The 21,368-nt window shown below is 48.9% G+C and overlaps 1 protein-coding gene across 2 annotated transcripts in view; it reads right to left on the reverse strand.

Moving 5' to 3' along the window:
• PDPR (pyruvate dehydrogenase phosphatase regulatory subunit) overlaps positions 1–210 on the reverse strand; it is a 37,537-nt gene extending 37,327 nt beyond the window's left edge. For both annotated transcript variants that reach the window (XM_086688910.1, XM_086688908.1), the window contains exon 1: positions 70–210. The gene's annotated coding sequence lies outside the window, so the exon portion shown is untranslated. The remainder of the gene's footprint in view (positions 1–69) is intronic.
• Between the last annotated feature and the right edge of the window lie 21,158 nt (positions 211–21,368).

The following is a 21,368-nucleotide window of genomic DNA, read 5'->3' on the forward strand; positions in this document are numbered from 1 at the left end:
AGCGAAAAGGGGGGCGGCTGAGACCCGCGCGGAGGGGAGGCCAGAGCCGCCCCGCCGCCGTCTCCTTACCTCACGGGCCGCCGCGAGCTCCGCCGTCAGCAGCACCCCGGCGGCAGCGGGACAGCAGCCACAACAGTTGCCGGGGGTCCCGCCGCCAGAAACGCGGCACTGGGAATGGGAAGGGGGCGGGGCGGAGGGAGTAAAAAGTTCCGGGGAAGCGGGAGAGACCGCGACCTTCCGCGCTTTACGGCCCCCGGCAAGGGTACGCCCGCGCGTGCCGGCACACGCGCACGCGCGCGCCGTGACGTCCCCGCGGCGGCCCCGCCCCTGCCACGTGGGGCTTGTTTGGGTCTCGCGAGGCCCCGCCCCGGGAGCTCGGCCCCCGCCCCAGTGGTCCAGGCTGCTTTCTGAAGTGTGCAAGTGGAGCGGGGATGTCTGCGGTGGGTCGCCGGCCTTGCCGGCGTGTCGGGAGCGCGGGGCTTCGCTCTGCCCTCCAGGCGCCCTGCCGCTTCTGTCCCCGAGCGGGTCCGCGGCTCAAAGCCACTCTAGTCCCTGGCGCAAAAGGGCGGCGTGGACCGACGGTCCCTTGTCTCTGGAAGGCGCTCGGCTCTTCTTCCTGGGCCAGGCTCTAGCAGAGCGTCTGAAATCCGGTCTGCGGGCCTGGCCCGACCTCGGAGGCGGGTTTAGCCACCCTGAGCTCTGGGCGGGATCTCACTCTGCACCTTCCTGGCTTGCCTGGGCCCGAGGAAGCAGAGTCATTCACTCCATCTTCTGAGAAGCCTCCCGTCCAGTCCTCCCTTCCTATCGCTTGGCCCTGTTTTCTTTCCCTCGTGGAACTCATCACTATCTAAAGTATGTGTTCGCTGACTGCCTTTGCCACCAGTTGCAGGCCCGGGACCCTGTCGACAGAACCTCAATCTTAGGCACGGCAGCACTTGCAGCAGCGCTTGGCGCATGGTCCAATCAGTATTTCTTTGAATGGGGAGCGTTCTGAGGGCACGGCCGCCACTGCACGGTGGGCCACACTCTCCACTTCCCGGTCTTGGGATTGAAGCCCGTCTTGCCACACGAGCCAGTCTTGTTTCCTTATGGCCTCTGATGATGGGATTCCGCAGTGCACAAGAACCGGAGGGCTGCTGCCATTTTAGGGGGTGGCAGGAAAGCTCAGGGACCCCGGTGGCACCAGGCCGGCCCACAACCTGCACAACTGTCTACCCACTGACTCGCCAGTTAACTCACACGCTACATTGCACCGGGTTCTGGCTGCCTGAGGATGGAAACTCCGCCTCTTGCTGGTCTGACGCATAAAAGTTGAAGACATTCTGCGCTTCTGTGCAGAGAAATTCTTCAGTATTTTAGCTAATGGCTTAGAGCTTGGTGTCACCTGACTACCCAAAAGGGAGAGGAAATAGACCAACCCATCTGAGGTTGTATTCTTGAGGACGTCCCAGATGTGGCAGTTTGCGGAGAAAAACTTCACAAGTTTTCCTGATGAGTAGTTTCACCTATGCCATTTTCAGGCTTGTGAACTGGGGAGAAACCTAGTTGTCTGTACGAAACGGTGGGTGAAATGAAGTGATGGTGTTGTAAATTCCATTCCGTTTACGTGCAGTTAAGTAGTGAACACGCTGTACGCATTTCTCCCTGCTTACCTCAACCATCACTGTTTTTTTGATGTTTATTTATTTTGAGAGAGGGAGAGAGAACAAGCAGGGGAGAGGGGCAGAGAGAGAAGGAGAGAGAGAGAGGATCCCAAGCAGACTCTGCACCACCAGTACAGAGCCGGACGCAGGACTGGGACCCACCAACCTGAGATCATGACCTGAGCCCAAATCAAGAGTCAGAGGCTCAACCGCCTGAGCCACCCAGGTGCCCCTCAACCGTCACTATTTTACATCTCCACGTTAAAAGGCTAAGTCCCACGGCTCCTTTATTGTCGACGTTGATTCTTGTACTTTCTAGGCTCTCATACCCACCAAATGCCCTATTCTTCAGGAGGACTGACTGTTTTCTCTTCTGGGCTTCTCCTACTCCACGAAACGTCAGATGACTTCTTGTACGATACTTCACAGAGCAGACCATCCCATGCACAATTACACGTCTTGACAGGACTTTTCACTCGTGGTATTTGGATTCACCGTTGCAAACATTCTGCCTTCTTGGTTTTCTGTCTCGCAAGGACTGAAATTACCAGGGGTGGGGAGGATAGTTTCAGCATCTGTTTCAAAAGATCCATGCCAGGATTTCCTTTGCACACCAGGAACTGGAGCTCGGAGCACCTCTCTGCTCCAAGCCCGGTTCTCAGTTCTTGGTTCTCGGTTCTCGTGCCTTACGCCAGAATGTCCCACGGTAGGTGTAGACAGGAAGGACAAAGAGAAAGTCAGTCACTCGGTCTGAGGGTTCCCCTCCACCCCCCATAGCCTCTCTTCCCCAGATCAAAGGCCTGGCCTGCTGGGTAGAAAGTTTCTGCAGCTTGTTTCAATCAAGGGGTTTCTAGCAGCACAGTTAACGCTTCACTCTCCGGTGTGCTCTTGGGATACAGGAAAACGCCATTGTAATTACCGTACAGCGCTGTAACTCCTTATTTACATTTTGTAAATGTGCAGTTTGCTCAGCCCCTCTCTGTGTGTGTGTAGTGACAGCCGGTGGTGCTGAGGACACGTGAGGCATTTTAGGGCACGGGCTCTTTCACAGGAGCCCCGGGGACTCGAGGCGCCCAGAGTGACCAGCATTTCTGCCTCCGCGGGCGCGGTATTAACATCCTACCCTGTATTTCCATCAAGCCGGAGTTTAATTAACGTGTTCTTTTCATGCGACTGGGTCTGCAAATGAATAAGCAGACACGTTAATTACTCTGGCTGAGTCCACTGTGAAACGTGCTTCATGTTTGGCGACAGGGTGTTAAGTATTTGCCATAACAGAGGATAAACACGGTACACAAAACCTTATCCGCCTGTGTTAGCAGAGCATAAAACAGGATTTGGAAAGCAAGGCACAGCACACACAGGCATTCCATCACCCTCCGCGCAGTGGCGGCATGGCTAGAGACAGATAGCCTCCCTTACTCTTCCGAAGGTCTGAGGACTCACATGTAAGTCTCTAACACGCGACAGACTGAACCAGCCAAGAAAGTGCTGAGCATGCGGTAGGCACCAGCGGTGGTGCCTCGGAATCGTCTCGGGACACGTAAAGCAACACCCTCTGAGTGAACTGGAATCAACCAGGCTGGAAGTCTGACCCGTACTTCTCGAGAGGCTTCCAGGAAGCTCTCTCGTGTCTAGAAACCGCTGGGTGCCAAGAGTTGAGCAGTCCGGAGGACAAATGGTAGCTGTGAAAGCTTTGTGGCTTCAGAAGGACTTTCGCTGGTTCCTAAGGAAGATACTTTGAGCAGGACAGGGCTCTTCTCATACCTCATCCCATTTGATCTTGTGACAATCTTAGGAGGTGAGGTTTTAGCAGACGATGTGGGCTCAGAGGTAACGTGACTTTTCCAAGATCACGCCGCTTGCGGGAAGATCTAGAGACGGAGCCGAGGTGTTCATTCTGAATCCAGAAGCCATCTGCGCCGTAGCATAGGGCAGGTGGCCAGGAGGACGTCTGAGGCTGGGGACAGAGAGCGAGAAAAGAGCACGCAATGTAACAGTAAGGAGCCCCACTTAGCTGTGCTCCCCGGATCTTTTCAGGCCCTCGTGCCGTCTGCCAGGTGACCTTGCAGTGCGTGAAAGGGTTGGAGTATATGTGTCAGCCGTCCTGAGGACTTTTAGAAAAGGTCGGCAGAGACCGCGGTGTGCAGGCCCGGAGCGAGGCCCTAAGGCAAATTACGCGCGTCCGTAGCCCCCTCCCGGGTGCGGCTTTTCATCAGCGATGGTGCCCTGAGCGGCCACCGTGTCTTGGAGGATCATGGGATCACACCGGAGGGGAGACTCGGGAAACAGATCTGAACCCGGCCTGACGCCCAGCCCGCCGACCCCCAGCCCGCAACGGCCGCCCGCCAAACCGCAGCCCCCTGCGGGCCCGTGAGCGTGAGGCCAAGTGCTCTGTGACGCACCGGGTCCCGGGCTGGGGTGTAGCAGCCATCTCACGGCTCGACTAGAGGGCGTCTGGCCGCGTGGCCACGCAGGAACGACGCAGTCAGGGCCTCCGTCTCCTCGAGGGACTCTTCACTCGCCGCGAACTCGGGAGTCACCGGTCTTTTGTTCCGCTCATCTAACCAGCTTCTGAGCCGCTACGTGTGAGAACCCCATAAGCTGACACGTCGGGAACGACCTCATCATCCAAATCTCCTTTTGTTTCCAGTCCACGAATGGTCAACCGGGTCAGAAACCGCGGGGTCATGTGGTCGCCCCGCTGGCTTCTCCCCGTACCTCCGGTTCGTCACCCGGCACGACCGAGTGGTGTCCCCGGACCTCTGGTCTCTTCCGGCCTCTCGTTCCCGCCGCTGCTGCCGGCGTTCAGAGAGTAGCATCCCTCGCTTTGATGACGATCCCCTAAGAGACGGCCCGCTCCTGCTCCCACCCTGTCCTCGCTCTGCGGGGCTGTCTTTCCAAAACACGTGGGATCCTTGTACTCCCTGGCTTAGCACGTCCTCATGACTCCAGTCGTTGCGGAGGTTGCGTCCGGACTCCTTAGCGTGTGGCAGAGCACGGTCCTCATGGTGGAACTCGCTCTGGGCCCACACACTGTGCGACGCCGGGGCCCGATTCCTGGCCTGTTTGCCCCGTGTGTGTGTGCGGCTCATCTTTCCTCTCAGCCTGCTCTCCACTCCCACCCGCCAGACCCATCTCTCGCTCGCTGAGATGCCCTTCCTGGCACCTGTCCCGCTGTGCTCGGGGAAGAGTTCTGCATTTAGAATCAAATGCCCCCCACCCCCCCAAGCCCCTCCAGTCAGCCTGGCAGACCGTCCAGAATTTCAGAACCTCAGCCCACATCACCACCATCTCTCGGTGAAGCCTCCCCTTCCCCACAACACCTGGTCTCCCTTTGGTGTGGCCCGCTGGCCTCTCTCCGCCTCTGTCTTTACGTGGTCCTCTCCCCTCCTCGCGTGTCAGTCCCTCCCAAGAGGACTGGCTTCCCCGTAACCGTCTTGTGCTGCGCCCTGCATCCACCAGATGATTACTTGAGGGAAAGCGGTGAGCGCGAGCTCCGTCTGCCAATCTGTGAAATGGCAGTTTCGTGGCGGCCTCTTGGCCTCGGAGAGCGGACGGGACTCTTTTCTGCCTTGGGTGTATCAACTCACCGGTAGGTGGCGCTGAGACACGTGAATTGAGGTTTCCCGGGTCTCCCAGCCCCGCACCTGGAGTGCAGGTAGTCAGGATTAACTAGAAACCCAAATCAGACTCGTCAAATCTCCCCCTGAGAGGTGATAATCCATGCGGCCCCCGTGGCACGGGAGGGACTGAGGAGAGGCTCTTTGGTGCAGCTTCGTAAAGAGCGAGGTGCGCTTTCCTTCCTGCTGTCCTCACCTCGAGGGGCCTCTGTAGAGTTAGGGGCCCTCAGACACTTGGATCTGGGGCATCATCTGACTCAGTCCCCCAGAGTCCGAGGTCAGAGGGTCGCTGTCCTATTTGGTCAAGAGCATAACTTTGGAGCTGACCTGGCCTGGGTCTGAATGCCTGCACTGCCTCTTCCTTGGTGGATGACTCTGGGATGTCAGCTTTCCTGAGCCGCCTCTGGATTAGGCACCAATAGAGACCATATAGAAAGAGAGAGAGAGAGAGAGCCTATAGGAGATATATATATCTATACATATAGATATATAAATCTATATATATTATATATAGATAATACAAAAATTTTAAATCTCCCCATATATATATATATATGGTATGTGGGTATATATCCATATACCTCCCTCCCCATATATATATTGAGAGAGCGAGATGGAGAGAATAGAGATTGGAAAAGTTGGGCTCCCGGGACTAGGGGTTGGCATATCTGAAATGATTTGCCCACAAAGCACATTTCTAGGGCCAGCCTGAGTCTTGAGTGAGTTTTCACTGTAATTGAGCATCTTCCTTCTCTGACAGCCTCCTTTCTCAGGCTCCCCTTTGCTCTCTTGCAGCCTGGGTTCTTCTGAGGCGCCTTTCGTGGTGTCCAGAGCTTGGTGGGTTTTACTGTTGGAGTTTTAGCTGCTCGGTGGCTCAGGCTGCTGCTCCGTTTTGACCCACCTCTAAAAACTGCCTGCCTTTGTTCGTCTGGGGCATTGCATTCTGTATTTTGTGCATTTGTATTTTGTAAATGTGTACCTGTTACCGTTTGGAAGGTCAGTTTGGTAGGAGCATTCTCTTTCATCATGGAAGCTGACCCCTCCTCCTCCAAAACAGTTCAGCTTTTGTAGCATTAACTAGAGTTCCATGTGGATTTCAAGTTTTTGGTTTTTGGTTTTGTTTTCTTATACATTTGGTGGGGGCGTAGTGTATGTGTGCTCTATTTCTTAAAGAAATACTCATTTTTAAATTTGTCTGTTTAAAAACTGAAAACTCCTGCTTTTCTTCCTCCTCTTCCTCGAGGGGTTTGGGTTGAAGCTCTAATGGCAGCCTTCCATCAGGGTGTTTACGTTAAGCCACTCAACGTTATCTGCTGATGAATCGCTTAGCACGGGGCTACTGGCTTCCTGTTTCCCACCTGACAGTGGTCGGCTCTCAGAACCTTCTTTTTCCCTTTCAAGGTAATCGTATCTGTTTCACTGCTGCTCACGTGAGCACTTTGAGACGCTCGGACCGTTATGTCGGTGGCGTGTAATTGAGCAAAATCTGTTTTCTCTTTGCTTTGAGGACACCAGCTCTCACCAGACAACCCGATCGATGCCCCACGCTGAGAAACTCCTACGTCATAATGGGAATCTTTCTTCAATTGTTTTCCAGTCTCTTACCACGCACGGCTAAGCGACTAGACCTAGCCGTTGCAGAATGAATCAAAACTACTGCTGCAGTGTTCTCCCTTCCCTCACTCCACCCACTTACTTAGGCACCGCAGTCTTTTTTTGTGTTTTTAATGTTTGTTTATTTTTGAAAGAAAGAGACAGAGCCTGAGCAGGGGAAGGGCAGACACACACACACACACACACGCACAGAATCCAAAGCAGGCCCCAGGCTCTGAGCTGTCTGCACAGAGCCCAACGCGGGGCTTGAACCCACAAACCGTGAGATCAGGCCCGAAGCCGAAGTCAGATACTTCACCGACTGAGCCACCCCGGCGCCCCCTGGCACGGCAGAGTCTTGAGCTGGCTCTTTATCCTCCCCGAATCCCACGGAGGTCTGTCTGTTGGTTTCTCCCGTGAGCTGGAGGACTCTGTTATGGGATAACCGCTGGTTCCCTTGGTTTTTGACATGAATCTAGCACTCTCCCCCTCACTCCGTCTTCTCCCCTCAAGCAGGGACCTTCGTAAGCGATGGAGGCAGTATGTTATGTCGTTGTTCTTGTTTATTTATTCTCCAGTTCCCTGCGAGGTGTGGACTCTTCAGGGAGAAGGGCACTGGTGGAAAGTCGGGAGCCTGCGGAGCCTGTACCACTGCGGACCCGGGGCGTGGCCTTGCCCCTCCCCGTCTAGGCTCCCCAAGAGCACAGCCCCTCCCCTCCTCCACAGCTGGGTTAACTATCTAGAACTTATCGTTTGTGGGATACTTGGGTTGAATTTCTGTAAGGCCAGCAGGAGGGAGACTGTGGCGTGACCACGGTCGGGAAACCGAGCTCTGACCAGCGGCCGTTGGTCACAAATGGAATGTCTGGTAGAAACGAATGAGAGCCTCAAGTCACCTGTAAATGGGGATAAAAATGTGTATGTGGCACACAATATAGCATATTTAAATTTCTATTGATAATTTGAATGTATTAATCTTCTGAAAATTTATTAAAATGTGGATTACAATTTTAAAACAATATAGATAATACAAACATTTTAAAGCTCCCCAAATTCTGCATTAAAAAGTGATTCCTGGGTGCCTGGGTGGCTCAGTCAGTGAAACATGTGACTTTGGCTAGGGTCATGATTTCACGGTTCATGACTTCGAGCCCTGCATTGGGCTCTGGACTGTCAGTGCAGAGCCTGCTTGGGATTCTCTCCGCCCCCCGCCCCCTCTCTCTGCCCCTCTCCCACTTATGCGTTTTTTCTCTCCCTCTCTCAAAACAAATAACACAAACTTTAAAAAAGGTTATTCCCCACCCTTGTTTTCCTTCCAAAGTAATTAATTTGTTACCTGCTGTATCACAGGATAAGTGTTACTAGTGTTAATAGCTGCTATTTATCAGGGACTCACTTTGTGTCAGAACGGTGCCTTATAACATCCCCACGTATTCACCCTGTTCGGTGGACAGCCTTAACCCTGTTTTGGGGGGCAAGAAGCAGGCTCAGAGGGATAGAACATTTGCCTGGCAATACATGCCCTAAAAGGAGAGAATCCAGACTTTAAATCATTTTTTTTAATGTTTATTTTTGAAAGAGAGAGAGACAGAGCGCAAGCAGGGGAGGGGCAGAGAGAGAGGGAGACACAGAATCTAAAGCAGGCTCCGGGCTCTGAGCTGTCGGCACAGAGCCCAACGCGGGGCTTGAACCCAAGAACTGTGAGATCATGACAGGAGCTGAAGTCGGACACTCAACCAACTGAGCCACCCAGACGCCCCAGAGAGAGTCCAGATTTTAAAACCCCAAGCGATCCCATGTTTGGAAATTGCCTAGACCAATCAAGATTAACTCATCCGACCCACACACCTGAGGCCTTTCCACCAGGAGCTGGGCAGACAAGCTCCCTGGGAGAGAATGAGGGAGGGCGTTTTTATATCCATACAGCCATCGGACAACGCTGGTAAAAATAACAGCAGCAGGTGCCAGGCTAAGTCGGCTAAGTTTTTGCCATGGATCATTTTATTTATTAATTTATTTATTTTTAGATTTTTAAAAATTTATTTATTTTTTATTTTTTTAAATTACATTCAAGTTAGGTAGCCTATAGTGCAACAATGATTTCGGGAGTAGATTCCTTAGTGCCCCTTCCCCATTTAGCCCATCCCCCCTCCCACAACCCCTCCAGCCACGCTCGGTTTGTTCTCCATATTTAAGAGTCTCTTCTGTTTTGTCCCCCTCCCTGTTTTTATGTTATTTTTGCTTCCCTTCCCTTACGTTCATCTGTTTTGTATCTTAAAGTCCTCCTATGAGTGAAGTCCTATGATAGTTGTCTTTCTCTGGCTGACTACTTGCACTTAGCATAATACCCTCTAGTTCCATCCATGTGGTTGCAAACGGCAAGATTTCATTCTCTTTGATGGCCGAGTAATGCTCCATTGTACATACATACCACATCTTCTTTATCCGTTCATCCATCGATGGACATTTGGGCTCTTTCCTTACTTTGGCTATTGTTGTTAGCGCTGCTGTGAACATTGGGGTGCGTGTGTTCCTTCGAAACGGCACACCTGTATCCCTTGGATAAATGCCTGGTAGTGCAATTGCTGGGTCCTAGGGTACTTCTATTTCTGATTTTTTGAGGAAGCTCCATACTGTTTTCCAGAGTGGCTGCACCAGCTTGCGTTCCCACCAGCAGCGCAAAAGAGATCCTCTCTCTCCGCATCCTCGCCAACATCTGTGGTTGCCTGAGTTGTTCACGTTAGCCGTTCTGACAGGGGTGAGGTGGTATCTCGTGGTGGTTTTGATTTGTATTTCCCTGATGACGCGTGACGTTGAGCATTTTTTCACGTGTCCGTTGGCCATCGGGATGTCTTCTTTGGAGAAGTGTCTATTCATGTCTTTGGCCCATTTCTTCACTGGACTATTTGTTTTGTGGGTGTTGAGTTTGATAAGTTCTTTCTAGATTTTGGATACTAACCCTTTATCTGATACGTCGTTTGCAAATATCTTCTCCCATTCCGAAGGTTGCCTTTTTGTTTTGCTGATTGTTTCCTTCGCTGTGCAGAAGCTTTTTATTTTGATGAGGTCCCAGGAGTTCATTTTTGCTTTCGTTTCCCTTGCCTCCAGAGACGTGTTGAGTAAGAAGTTGCTGCGGCCAAGGTCAAAGAGGTTTTCGCCTGCTTTCTCCTCGAGGAGTTTGATGGCTTCCTGTCTTACGTTGAGGTCTTTCATCCATCTTGAGTTTATTTTTGTGTGTGGTGTAAGAAAGTGGTCCAGGTTCATTGTTCTGCATGTCGCTGTCCAGTTTTCCCAGCGCCACTTGCTGAAGAGACTGTCTTTATTCCACTGAATATTCTTTCCCGCTTTGTCAAAGATTAGCTGGCCATACGTTTGGGGGTCCATTTCTGGGTTCTCTATTCTGTTCCATTGATCTGAAAGTCTGTTTTTGTGCCAGACACGGGTCATTTTAGATTCATAACCACCCTCTGAGGCAGGTTCTACTGTTCCCAATGTGAAGAAGCTAAAACTCAGGCTCGGAGAGGTTAAGGAATTTGGTTGACTTAGAGGAGAAGTAGTGGAGGAAGGATTCCAATCCAGGCAGCACAACAGGAGGGCTTAAGCTCCTCAATTCTCTACTCTGGGGGCGCCTGGGTGGCTCAGTCGGTTAAGCGTCTGACTTCGGCTCAGGTCAGGATCTCGCGGCTCGTGAGTTGGAGCCCCGCGTCCAGTTCTGTGCTGACAGCGCGGAGCCTGCTTGGGATTCTCTCTCCCTCTCTCTCTGCCCCTCCCCCACTCGTGCTGTCTCTGTGTCTCTCAAAATAAATAAATAAATAAGCTTTAAAAAGTCATTTCTAAAACACCAGTCATCTACTTTGTTCATGAATCTGTCGTTTGGGCAGGGCTTGGTGGCGTCAGCTTATTTCCACCCCGTGTGGCATCGGCGGGGGGAGTGGGGGGCCTGAAGGCCGGGGGCTGGAACCAATGAGGGCCACCTTTTAAGGTTCCCATCTTATAAAATTTCAGACTTCAGGTAATGGTGATAACTGAACATATATTTGAGGTTCCTCAGGCTTTCGGTTTTGTCACTGCAGCCTGTGAGATTATAAACGGCTCTGCTAATTTCTCTTGTCTCACCTGCAGCCTTCCCCCTGGGGAAAACCTGGATCCTTAGCCTCTTGCCAGAATTGGCAATTGCAGATGGCTGAAAGTTGTCACTCTGCACCTCCGTGGCTCTTCCCTCTGCACATCCTTAACCCTTGTGGCCACTGTTGTTTCTGTAACTCTCTTAAACCTGAAATATCGTCTGTTCCTCTGGCTTTTCTAGTTGTTTTCAGTGGGAACATTATTTGGCTGCCAACAACTCCATCCTACCCAGAAGTGAGAGTTCTTCATTTTCCTTTTATGGGGCCTGCATAGTAGTACTACATAGACCGGGTGTCTCATTTAAAACTTTATCCTCTCCTCTAAGTACATTTATTTTCTCATTATTATAACAGTCCTGTTCGTAGGTCTACCAGTATACCTGAGTCCAGTTATTTTCCTAAGGTAAATTTATGGAAATAAAATTGCCAGATCACAGAGTGTGATGACGTACAGTTTTGACAGGTTTTGTCAAATGGCCTTCTGGTGAGACCGGATGCTTCGGCTGAGCTGACAGTGTCTAATAAAGGACTACTGAGTTGTTTTGAGTGGGTCACTATCCTCTCTGCCTCTTCAGGTGCCCCAGAAGTCCTCCAGCCCTCTCTGTCCCAGCCTCGGTCTTCTGTGGTGAGCGGACGAGGAATCCACAAATGTGGTGTGTGGTGCAGGGAAGCCCTGCCTCTGTATTAGGCACCAATAAAGCCTAGAAAAAGAGAAAGAGCCTATAGGATGTGTGTATGGAGGGTGAGGTTTATTTTAAGGATTTGGCTCACCGGACTGTAGGGGCTGGTAAGTCCAAAATCTGTAGGGCAGTGGACATGGTGGAGACCTAAAAATGTTTGATGTTGGGTTCTTGAGTTCAAAGGTAGTCTAGGGGCTGAATTCCTTTTTCCTCTGGAGACCTTGGTGCTTTTTTTAATGCCCTGAAGTGAATGGATGTGGCCCACCCACGTTACAGCGAGTGATCTGCTTTAGTCAAACAGTCGACTGTCAATCATATCTAGAAAATACCTGTACAACAATATCCAGAGGAGTACTTGACCAAACTTCTGGACACCATGGCCTAGCCAAGTTGATGCATAAAATTAATCGTCCTAGGGGTGCCTGGGTGGCTCAGTCAGTTCAGCATCTGACTCTTCATCTCGGCTCAGGTCATGCTCCCAGGGTCATGCTCCCACGGTGTGGGATCAAGCCTCGCGTCCAGTTTTGACAGTGCAGAACCTGCTTGGGATTCCCTCCCTCTCCCTGTCTCTCTCTGTCTCTCTCTCTCTCTGCCCTTCCTCGGCTTGTGTGCATACAACTCTCTCAAAATAAATAAACTTTAAAAAAAAAGTAATCATCCCAGATTCTATCTACTTGCTTGTAAAATTAGCAATGATACTTTTTTTTGCAAGCCTCAAACAATGTGTATAAAATACTTGGCTCCTTGCACAGCAATCAGTGCCTGAGAGCTGCCTTTGTTACCACTCTTTTTTTAAGCATTGGCCTTTGAATTTTATTATTATTTTTTTCATGTTCTTTTTTTTTTAATTTTTTTTTCTTTTTTTCAACGTTTATTTTTGGGACAGAGAGAGACAGAGCATGAACGGGGGAGGAGCAGAGAGAGAGGGAGACACAGAATCGGAAACAGGCTCCAGGCTCTGAGCCATCAGCCCAGAGCCCGACGCGGGGCTCGAACTCACGGACCGCGAGATCGTGACCTGGCTGAAGTCGGACACTTAACCGACTGCGCCACCCAGGCGCCCCTTTTCTTTTATTTTTGAGACAGAGCGCAAGGAGGCGAGGGGCAGAGAGAAGGAGGCACAGAATCCGAAGAAGGCTCCAGGCTCTCAGCTGTCCGCATAGAGCCTGGTGCGGGGCCCAAACCCACGAACTGTGAGATCATGACTTGAGCTGAAGTCAGACGCTTAACCGACTGAGCCACCCAGACGCTCCTTTCCGGCAGCTTTTCCAGTGGAAGTTCAGCAGAATTGTGGGAGGGAGAAATTCCAGCGGCAACAAGCATGGAGGGTTTGGGCGCAAAAAAGCAAGTTCCCATTCTCCTTTCCAAATCTACTTAGTCCAGAGCTCTGGGCCTGATGAAACATTTGCTTGTTCTAGACTCCACCTTTTCTTCTCAAAATGCTTTGTAAATGTGTGTTCCCTCTACTCTTCTCAGTAAGGGTTAGGCACAGACTCTCTCCACATGACCTAGTGCCACACCTGATCTCAAATGTAAAGCTCCCTTCGCCCAGCTAGGCTTTGCCTTCCTCCCCCAGGCAGGATTCCAGAACTCACACTGCAGCTGCTCAGCCAGCCAGGAGCCAAGAGGAACAGGAGATGGGCACACAGCCTCCAGGCTCCTGCAAACTCCAGCCCCCAGCTGAGGCAGGGGCAGGATCTGGAGACTCTGGAGGGTGGGGGCCCCTCCAGCACCCGGGCGCCCTCCCCAGACAGAAGCAGCCCTGACCTAAGTGAGCCAGTCTTGGGCAATTTCAGGCTTCTCCCTGATCATCTGCCCCAAACAGGCAAAGGCTTCCGGTCTTATTATATTTCCAAGAGCTTAAGTATGAGCTTTTTGTGACTAATGTTTAGGTTTATTGATGTATTTTTGAGAGAGAGCATGCAGGGGAAAAGCAGAGAAAGAGAGAGAGAGGAAAAAGAGTGAGAGAGAACCCCAAGCAGGCTCCACACTGTCATTGCAGAGCCTGGGCTCAAACTCACCAACCTCGAGGTCACGCCCTGAGCTGAAATCAAGAGTTGGATGCTTAACCGCCTGAGCCACCTGGGCACCCCTGTGGCTAATTTTTTTCATTTAATTTTTATTTTTATCAAAGTAACACAGACACCAGGGGTTTTTTTGTTTTTTTTTTTTTTAATTTTTTTTTCTTAACGTTTATTTATTTTTGAGACAGAGAGAGACAGAGCATGAAGCGGGAGGGTCAGAGAGAGAGGGAGACACAGAATCTGAAACAGGCTCCAGGCTCTGAGCTGTCAGCTCAGAGCACGACGCGGGGCTCGAACTCATGGACGTGAGATCACGACCTGGGCCGAAGTCGGACGCCCAACCAACTGAGCCACCCAGGCGCCCCCACAGACACCAGTTTTAAGTTGAGCAACACTACAAGGCCGATGATGATAAACAGCAGGTCCCTGAACAACCCCACCCCTGCAATTCTCAATCAACTCTTACAGCTCCTTCTTCTGGTCATTAACTCGACCTCCTCAGTCGCCCTTATACTCGTATTTCTCAGACTTGAAGCCCAGATACTCTCCACCGACTTACACGGCCACGTGGCTCTCACCCCACCCCCATACTTGTCCCTTCCTCTTGCCACCTATTTTTAAACTTTGTCTTTCTTCTCCTTTTTGGATTACATCGATATTATTTATACTGTTTGACTTCATAAAATTTATGCTCAGCTGAGCCATGTCCTGTGTTACGGATACATTTCTTTTTCCGTTTTATTATCAAAGATTTCAAAGGTACTGCAAAGCTGAGGGATTTTTGCAGTGAATGCCCAAATACCTAATGCTAGATCCTACCATTCTACTAAACATCCTTTGTCATGTGTTTGTTCATCTAGTTATCAATCAGTCTTGGTTTGGGCACATTTCAAACTAAACTACAGACATAGGGACACGTCGCCCTAAAAATTTTTCGTGTGGTATCTCTGTCTGGTTTTGGTATCTGTGCGATGCTGGACTCATAAAATGAGTTGATGTTTCCTACTGTTTGTTTGTTCTCTTAAACAGCTTTAGAGGGATATATTTTACCTGCCAGGAATTGCATCCACCATATAGGTACAGTTGAATGATTTTCAGTCAGTTTATACATTTGGGCATCTGTCCCCACAATCCAGGTTCAGAACCTTTATGTCGCCCCAAAAAGTTCTCTCATGAAATTTAAAAAAATTTTTTGATGTTTATTTATTTGTGAGAGAGAAAGAGAGAGTGTGAGCAGGGGAGGGGCAGAGAGGCAGACACAGAATCCGAAGCAGGCTCCAGGCTCTGAGCTGTCAGCACAGAGCCTGACGCGGGGTTTGGGCTCATGGGCTGTGAGATCATGACCTGAGCTGAAGTCAGACGCCTAACCGACTGAGCCACCCTGGCGCCCCTCTCTCATGAGTTATAGTCAGTCAAGCCCTATTCCCATCCCCAGGCAACCTTTTTTTTTAAAGATTTTTAATTTTGGGGGGGCGCCTGGGTGGCGCAGTCGGTTAAGCGTCCGACTTCAGCCAGGTCACGATCTCACGGTCCGTGAGTTCGAGCCCCGCGTCGGGCTCTGGGCTGATGGCTCGGAGCCTGGAGCCTGTTTCCGATTCGGTGTCTCCCTCTCTCTCTGCCCCTCCCCCGTTCATGCTCTGTCTCTCTCTGTCCCAAAAATAAATAAACGTTGAAAAAAAAATTAAAAAAGAAAGATTTTTAATTTTTTTAAGTACACCCAACAAGAGGCTGGAACTCACAACCCCAAGATCAAAGTCACGTGCTCTACACAAGCCAGCCAGCCAGGCACCCCCTCCCCTAGACAACCACTGATCTGCTTTCTGCCTCTAGAGAGTTGCCTTTGTGGACATTTCCTATAAACGAAATTGCCCAACGTATCACTTGTGTGACTCCACTCCCCTAGCTGAAGGTATTTGAAGTTCATCCAAGTTGTAGTATGACTCAAAAGCATGTTCCATTACCATCAATTATATCTCAGTAAAGCAAGGTGGGGAAAACGTTTGGTCCTTTTTAATGCCGAATGGTGTTCCATTTTATGGCTAAACACAGTTTATCAGTTCAACATTTCAAAGGACATTGGGTTGTTTCCAGCTTTTGGCTGTTATGAATGTTACTGCCACCATCACTTGTGGACAAGTCTTTGTATGGACGTGTGTGTCTGTCTCTCCTGGACAGATAACTGGAAGTAAAATTTCTGGGGTTCGTGGTAAGTATATATTTGACTTTCTAAGAAACTGCCACACTCTTTTCCAAAGTGTACAGTTTTACCCGGCCACCAGCAATGTATGCGGGTTCCAATTTCACCACATCTCACTCAAACTTGGGACCTGTCTTTTGGACTATCCTTTCTCCTGGGTGCGTGATGGTATCTCATTGTAGTTTTAATTTTCATTTCCTTAGTGACTAATGATGTTTAGCATCTTTTCGTGTGCTTTTTCTCCATTCATATGTCTTTTTGTGTGAAACATCTATTAAAATCTTTTGCCCTCCCCCTTTTTTAGAGAGCGCGCGCGAGAGAGCACGAAAGGGACAGAAGGTGAGAGAGAATCTTAAGTGTGAGTGGGGGAAGGGCAAAGAAAGAGCAGAGACAGAGAATCCCAAGCAGGCTCCACACCGTCAGCATGGAGCCCGACATGGGGCTCAGTCCCACAACCCTGGGATCATGACCTGAGCCAAAATCAAGAATCTGATGCTCAACCCACTGAGTCACCCAGGTGCCGCACCTGTTTTTAAAAATGGTTGTTTGTCTTCTCATTATTGAATTGTAAGAGTTCTTTGTGTACTGCATATGAGTCCTTTACCAAATATATGATTTAAAAATATTTTCTATTGGGGGCGCCTGGGTGGCTCGGTCGGTTGGGCGTCCGACTTCAGCTCAGGTCATGATCTCACGGTCCGTGAGTTCGAGCTCCGCGTCCTCTGTGCTGATGGCTCGGAGCCTGGAGCCTGTTTCGGATTCTGTGTCTCCCTCTCTCTCTGCCCCTCCCCTGTTCATGCTCTGTCTCTTTCTGTCTCAAAAATAAATAAAAACGTTAAAAAAAATTAAAAAAAATATTTTCTATTGGGGAGTCTGGGTGGCTCAGTCAGTTAAGCATCTGACTTTGGCTCAGGTCATGATCTCACAGTTGATGAGTTCAAGCCCCCGCGCCGGGCTCTGTGCTGACAGCTCAGAGCCTGGAGCCTGCTTTGGATTCTGTGTCTCCCTCTCTCTCTCTCCCCTTCTCATGCTCTGTCTCTATCTCTCAAAAATAAATAAACATTAAAAAATTTTTTTCCCTCAATGTGAGGCCTGTCTTCTCATCTTCACAATGGTGTCTTTTGAGAGTCAAAAGTTTTTAATTTTTATGAAATTACTGATTTTTTGGTTTTATGAATTGTCTTTTTGGTGTCATATCTAAGAAATCATTGCCTGACTCAGGGTCACAAAGATATTCTCCCATGTTTTTTTCCCCCTAGATCTTTTACAGTTCTTGCTTTTATATGGAGGTCTATGATTCATTTGAAATTCATTTTGTGGGTACTCTGAAATAACTATAAATTTGTGTTTTTGAATATGGATATCCAATGATCCCAGCACCACGTGTTCACAAGATTATCCTTTCCCCCATTGAATTGTTCTGGCACCTTGGTCAAAAATCAGTTGACCATAAAACTTAATGTTTCTTTCTGAGCTGTCTATTCTGTTCCCTTGGTCTGTAGGTCTATCCTTTCTCTAGAGCGCATATTTGTGATTGCTATAGTTTCACTGCACATTTTGAAATCAGGTACAATTTCTCTATCTTTGTTTTTTTTTTTTTTGAAAACAATTTGGTTATTCTAATTCCTTCACCTTTTCCATGTACATTTTAGGATCTATTTCTCACCTCCTTTTATTTCTCTTTAAACATTTTTTTTAACGTTTATTTGAGAGAGAGACAGACAGAGACAGAACTCAAGCAGGGGAAGGGCAGAGAGAGAGGGAGACACAGAATCCAAAGCAGGCTCCGGGCTCTGAGCTGTCAGCACAGAGCCCAACACAGGGCTTGAACCCATGTACTGTGAGATCATGACCTGAGCTGAAGTTGGCCGCTTAATCGACTGAGCCACCCAGGTGCCCCCTATTTTGGATTGTTTATTGCTAATTTGTAGAAATACAATTGATTTTGTCTATTTATTTTATATCCTAAAACCTTTGTGGTAGGGTTTTATTTTTATTTTTTAATGTTTGAGAGAGAGAGAACATGAGTGGGAGGGAGGGGCAGAGGAAGAGAGAGAGAATCCCAAATAGGTTCCACGCTCAGCACAGAACCCGACATGGGGCTCAATCTCACAACCCTGGGATCATGATCCAAGCTGAAACCAAGAGTTGGGTACTCAACCCCGGGCACTCTGGTAGTTTTTTTAAACATTCCTCAGGATTTTCTACATATAGGAGCCTATCATTTGCAAATAAAGATAGTTGTACTTACTCTTTTCCCTTCTGGATGCCTTTAGTGTTCTCACCTTCTTGCACTAATCACACATCCAATAACATAATGTGGAATAGGAGTGGTGAGACTACACATTCTCGCCTTGTTTCTGATCTTAGAAAGACAGCGTTTAGTCTTCCACCATCAAGTATGGTGTTTGCTGTAGGATTTTCACAGGGTCTGTGTTTGCCGGGGCTGTCATAACAAAGTACCAGACTGCGTGGCTTAAATAACAGAAATGTATTTTACTCACAGTTGTGGAGGCTAGAAAGCCAAGATCAAGGTGTAACAGGACTGGCTTCTTCTGCAAGATGTCTCCTAGGTTTATAGACGGCCACCTTCTATGTCTTCACATGATCTCCTCTCAGCGTTTATGTGTATCCTAACTCCTCTTCCTATAAGAGCATCAGTCATATTAGGTCAGGGCCCACCCCCATGACCTCCTTTAACCTTAATTACCTCTTTACAGACTCTGTCTCCGGGGCACCTGGGTGGCTCAGTCGGTTGAGCATCAGACTCTTGATTTCCACTCAGGTCATGATCTCACGGTTCGTGAGATCGAGCCCCACAACAGGCTCTGCGCTGACAGTGTGGAACCTGCTTGGGATCCTCTCTCTGTCCCTCCCCTGCTTGTGCTTTCTCTCTCTCTGTCAAAATAAATAAACATTAAAAAAAAAAAGTCTCCGTCTTCAAATGGATTCCAATTCTGAGGTACCAGGATTCGTACTTCAACATACACATTTGGGGAGGAGGACACATTCCAGCCCATAACAGGGCCCTTTATCGGGATGAGGATTTTTTTTTTTCTATTTCCAGCTTGTTGAGAACTTTCACAAGGAATTGGTTTGGGATTTTATCAGATACTTTTTCTGTGTCTTTGGGGTGATTGTGTGGGTTTTGCCCTTTGTTCTATTACATTACCTGACTTTCCTTTTTTAAATGTTTATTTGTTTTTTAGAGAGAGACAGAGCGTGAGCAGGGAAAGGGCAGAGAGAGAGACAAATACAGAATCCGAAACAGGCTCCAGGCTCTGAGCTGTCAGCACAGAGCCTCACACAGGGCTCGAACTCATGAATGGTGAGATCATGACCTGAGCCGAAGTCAGACTCTTAACTGACTGAGCCACCCAGGCACCCCATATTAACTGACTTTTGTTAATGCTCAACCAACCTTGCATTCCTGGAGTAAATCCTACCTGGTCATGGTGTTGAATCCTTTTTCTATGTTACTAGGTAAGTAATATTTTGTAGAGGACTTTTGGGTCAGTATTCATGCCATATTCATGATACTGATCAATAGTTTTATTTTCTTGTGACATCTTTGTCTTGTTCTGATATCAGTGTGGTGCCAACCTTACAGAATGAGTTGGGAAATGCTCCTCCATTTGTGCTTTCTGAAACGTTTATGTGTGATTGGTATTACTCCTTCCTTAAATATTTGATGGGATTCAGCAGTGAAGTTGTTTGCACCTAAACTTCTCTTTGTGAGAAGATTTTTGCTTACTCATTCGATGCCTTCCATTGTGATTGGCCTATTCACATTTCTTATTCTTCGTGAGTCAACTTTAGTAATTTGTCTTTCTAGGGATTTTTCCATTGTACTTACATTGTCTATTTTATTGACATAAAGTTGTTCTTAATCTTCCCTTACAAGTTTTTTTATTTCTGCTGTATCAGTTGTTATGATGTCTCCCTCCTGAATTGGGTTATTTTGTCTTTTCTTTCTTTCGTTTCTTTTTTTCTTTCTTTTGGTTACTAAAAGAAAATTTAAATTGTACAGTCACGTTGATAGCGACTTGTATTAATAATCAATTTCCTTTTGATTTACTTTATTTTTTTAGAGGGAGGGGAAGGGGCAGAGGGAGAGGAAGAGTGAGGTAGAGAATCTTAAGCAGGCTCTACACCCACCACAGAGACTGACACAGGGCTTGATCTCACCCCATGAAATCATGACCTGAGCCGAAATCTAGAGTGGGACGCTTAACCGACTGAGGCACCCAGATGCCCCAACAGCAACTTTATTCATAATAAACAGAAGCTTAAAACACCCCAAGTGCCCATCAATAAGAGAATGAAAATCCAATGAAATACTACCAGCCAAACAAACAACAAAGCAACCTACTGATACAGACCACAACACGGGTGAATCTCATAGACCTGGAGAGCAGAGGAACCTAGGCCTTGAAGGGTGCGTATCCTAGGACTTGGTTTACATGGAATTCAGAACAATAAAACTAATCTTGGTGGTAGAAATCAGACTAGAAGATGCTTACTGGGACAATCTGCCAGGCAAGAAAGGAGGTGCCCACCCCAAATATTCAGCAGGCTCCTGTAAAAAGCCTGGACCCAGAACTAAATGTCACGTAAACCAAAGCACAAGGCCTGCTTAACACCATTGGACACTGACACCCAGGAGTGGAAGTGACAATCCCAGGGTCACACAGGGTATCTCAGAACCCAGGCAGTCAGAAGTCTGGTGTTTTATCACCTTAGCTCCTCCTCTTCTAGCTCCTGAAGCTAGGCTCGCCCTGGCCTCCATTTGCAGTGGGCCAGGGCCCCTCAAAAGTCACTGCCCCCCGGGCCTCAAAATATATTTTCCGACCTGTCCCAAGTGCCGGGCATCGTGCTACACAGGAGAACCGCCACATTTATCTCTTAAGCCCAGGAGCAAGAATTGGGTTTTGTTACCCGGCATAGAGCAGGGCTGTGGGAATTTTGGGGAACTCAAAAGGCCACGGTGTAAATTAAACCAGATTTGCACCGGTGTCCAGGAATGTGAAGACAGAAACCCCGGATTAGCTGGGACCCTCCACGTGTTTGCCAGGTGACCTGGGGCAAGTCCCTCAGACACACGGAGCCTGGCTTCCTCATCTACAAGACGGGTGACTGCTGCGCGGTGCTGTTGCGACAATTAAGGGAACTCACGTGTATGAACGTGCTTTGTAAGCTCTACAGAAAGAGGTCACTACACTATTGTTAAACATTGCTAGGATCCAGACACGATGACTCTGAGGTTGTCTGGCCATCCGTTTAGGGAGGAGACAGTCAAGGCCCGGGTAGTCTGTCGGGGGCGGGGATACACAACCCCAGGCCAGCTTACGGGCCCTTGTGCCTGGCCCTGCCCCCACCCCCCATGAAGACAATACACGTTTCATCAGTGCTTCTCCCCAGAAACCCAAGCCCACTTGGGTCTCAGCAGAGTTCGCCAAAAGTGGACACCTGGCTCTGAGAAGG

Source organism: Puma concolor, chromosome E2 (assembly GCF_028749965.1).
Source record: "Puma concolor isolate L17-30 chromosome E2, mPumCon1.1.hap2, whole genome shotgun sequence".
Classification (NCBI taxonomy): Eukaryota; Metazoa; Chordata; class Mammalia; order Carnivora; family Felidae; genus Puma; species Puma concolor.